A 3,990-nucleotide genomic window follows, 5' to 3' on the forward strand; every position below is an offset into this window, starting at 1 on the left:
CCCTTAGACACGGATGCTTGCATTAGAACAAGATCAACCCAAAACACCATTTCACATATTTCATTTGATGAACAACTTAGGGCCCTCCAGTGTCGCAATTCAAAATAAGTGCTCACGAAACCATGTGGGGTATCTCGTTGGGTCGGTTAATTTTGGAATAGATGGGATCTGAAAGTGTCCGAACTTTTTTAAAAATTGCTAATTTTCAACTTCATATTTGAAGTTCAAAAGGCTTGCTTCCATTATAGTCCAATAAGAGCCTTTGCAAAAACGCCTTCAACTTTTTTCAGCTTGTCACATCCAACTACTGATGGGGACCAAATGAATAATCACGGGAGGTTGCAACTAGAGTTGCCAATTTACATTTTCAATGCAATACGACATGACTGGTTTAATGTGGGAAACCCATTAATTAGCCTTAAAAATTAACCCTGATTTTCCTTTCCTCAAACCAGGGTTGCTGGTTGCTCAGACTTAACATTTTACGCGATGATGTAATTGCTTAGTGCTTCGCTTTCAAAGTTTTTCGGATACCTTGATTTTGAAAATTTATTTTATCCCCTCAATACATTCAACCTTTCTTGAAACAGTCCGAAATACATCCCTTTGTCTCTAATAGATGTCGCCCAATAAGTGCGCAAGGGCAGAAAGAGAACCTGTAAAAAATGATTTTGCCTCTATTTTAAACTTTGGTCTGAAAGATTGTAAGCCGAATGATTGAAGATGAACAACGAGGTTATATTTCCTTGGTAATTTGGCGGAGGTGTGAATGGGACAACGGACAAACAACGAATTGTCAAAGGTCAAGAAGCTGAGGGAAGGTAAAAGTGGGAATTGGGAAAGAGCATTATGTGAAACACAGAACCTATTATTTGCAATCACACCTTTGGTCTTTGTACCTAAGAAATCATCTTTTTTTAAATTTTAATGAGGCCGATTTTTGAGGTGTCAAAGTTAACCTGTTCAGTCTCAACATTTACTTAAGAAATGGGCCAAAACGTCCAAAAATTTGAAGTTCCTCGGTACTAGGTAGCTTTAGAAGGTTTAAATAGCATGGATATAGGTAAATGGGCCATTTACAATTGACAATCCATAACCTATCTTTTTTGACATCAGGTATGAAGCTTCAACCGTTAATTCGTTGCTGTTCATAGTTAGAGGAAGAAGTCGAAGTTATTTAGTTATCGCATATCGTAAGTTTGATCTAATATTTTTTCAAAATAAGATAACACTTTGACACACTGAAATGAAACTCTTTTCCCTTTGCACAACAAGACTATTGTGAGAAGAAATGAAAAGCGCGCACGTTGCATTGTTTTAAAGTAGGGCAATTTGCAAGGTGATAAAGGCTTCAGGTATCACCCTCAAAAAAGATTAGTCAAGAACAAGCCAATGTTTTAGCAGACCAGATACGTCAAATAACTGAGGTAATAAGTGCAAAGGCAGTGATCATATCTTTAGTTAGCAATGTGCTCTGAAAGATTTAACCATCCCTTTTGAAACATTACCACTATTGACTAAAATGTGTGTACGGACCAAGCGGATCTTTATTCATTATTCAATGTCTTTTAGGAAATACCAAAATAGTAGCAAATTTTTAATGGCTCAAGCTGACCATCAGGACTGTCCTAATAATGCAAATATGTAGAGTTGGCAAAAATGGAATTAAAAGTGCAATAAAGAGAGCAAAAGTTGCCAAGAAATATACAAAAATGCATATATTTCCAGTTCAATTTGCTCCGTTCAAAAGATCCAGTTGCAAAATAATGAAACAACAACATGCCATTTCAAGCTAGTATTCTATGTAGAGCATGTCAAAAAAGGGTAACTGACTTATGCACTCTACGTTACTGAATGATTATAGCAGGACATATTTCTCACTTAAAGTGCGCCTGTCAGTCAAAACCAAAAAGATTAAATCATGCTAGGTTACAATATCAACTCTTGCTACTCTATGCGCTTTGAACTAAAGGAGCTTGGTTCATGATAAAATGTAGTGCTTAGGTTGTGCTTGCAAGTAAGCATACCATAGGAACAGAAATAATTTTTTCTTTCACTGGATACTTTGGTCATGTTCTAGAGCACTTTGTTTTTGAAAGCCGAAGAGACGTAACCTTCAGTTTGTGTTGGCCAAAAAACAAGAAACGTACGCCATTTAGAAAATATTCTTTTGTAACCAAAGAAGGCGAATATCATAATATTTTTCTAAATATTCAAGAAAAAGGAGGGAAATGAATCAGAAAAACTCAATTTTTGAGCCAAAATGATAAAAGTGCAAAAAACATAAAATAATGCAAGTAATCGAAAAATATTGGAAAAAGTGCAATATATCTTATTTTTTGGACAACCCTGCCGACTACATATGTTTCATTACTTGTCTGAATGGCTAAGCTCGTCGCCAGAGCCAATTAGACTAGATGTGTCCCTTGGAATTAGTCACACTTTAAGACAGATGGGTACACGAGTACACGCAAAAGCGGAGAAACGGATAAGCCACTGAAATGCCTAACCACTTTGCCCAGAACGAAACAATTCGTCACTAACGTGGATTGTCCATAAAGCCTATAGGTGTGTTTTTTATCGACAGTCCCGAACAATACAGCTAATGCCCAAATCCAATTGTTTCATGGAACAGAGCCACTTTCGTCTTCTCCTTCCCCTTCCTTCTTGTGCATATCCAACGAGAATAGATTGAGGAGTCAGCACTTTGTGATTGGCCGAGTTCGATGGTTGTAACCTGACCTGAAGTGCCATTCAACAACCCGGACAAGTCCCATTCATCGTGTTCCATAATTGCGTGTGCGTTTGATTAGCTTACAAACCATCCCAGATCTAGCCAGCCTCAGGGTATTCGCAATCCTGCGGTTGAGGCAAATATTCTCTGCTCAGCTTATGAATTCTGATTGCTCTGATTGATTGTACCTTTGGAATCGTTTTGCGTTCAAGAACCCCTATTCGGACTTACAGGCAAGCGCTGGAATCAACAAACAAACTTGCCTGCCAATGCCAGTGATGCAAAATTGGCGTTTCGAAGTGGTTTTAATGAATCTGACCGTTCCTCATGCAGTAATGTGAAAGAAGGGTCAGCTTCTCAAAAACATGTTTGAAGCTCCAAACTCGCATCGCTGACATTGGTACCAGCAAACAAAGGAACCTGCCAGAGCTGGTCTAAACGTCCCCATATATCGTATAAATCCCTTGATATTGAACAGCTAGAGAGAAGAGCCTGGGAGGCCTATGTTTAGAAACAAGCAATTGTGATCAAAGAAAACTGAATATAAATTACAAGTTACTAACCAAGGCTTCTTAAACTAACTCCTACATTAAGTTGAATATGTATTCCGAGCGGATTCGGAATACAGGGTGACTTGAGAACACGAAACATCGGAACACATGAGGTTGCGTCATATTTCACAGCCACATCAAAAGTCAATGACGTCAAACACTTGCTTCATTCAGCCACTACACGGGTAATCGTCACAAATGCAATAGGGGCTGGTCCTTCATCATGGCTGGTCCACATTTTAAGTTCGTCCTCCAAATCAACGAACCCCTGATGAGCGATGAGGCTAATTGCAAAATATTTCGATGCCCTGAAGGCCAAGGAGCCCACTCGTCCAACTAGACTAATTGAATGAACGAAGAGGTCCATTCAATCGTTCCCTTGGTTCAATTGTTCTATCCCCCGCAGCAAAATATGGAAAAGGGCCATCTAGCCGCTTCAATGGGCCCGCAATAGTTGACCGGAGGAAAAAAGGCCAAGTCTTGCTTACTTACCCAATTGTTCGAAGGCCTGTTCTCGCCATCGCTTGGAAAGGCCCCACCCTTAAGACAAGTTGGAATGAGCGGACCCTAAGAAGAGCCACTGTGGGTGAGTCTAATTCCTCTCTCCCACCTCCCAATGAAACTACTGTACCCTACATCCCAATCTTGCATCCTGTACCCTCTCGGTACTTGTAGGAGTATTACTCAATGCACTTGCATAAGGCC

The sequence above is a fragment of the Tigriopus californicus genome, chromosome 5 (assembly GCF_007210705.1).
Source record: "Tigriopus californicus strain San Diego chromosome 5, Tcal_SD_v2.1, whole genome shotgun sequence".
Classification (NCBI taxonomy): domain Eukaryota; kingdom Metazoa; phylum Arthropoda; class Copepoda; order Harpacticoida; family Harpacticidae; genus Tigriopus; species Tigriopus californicus.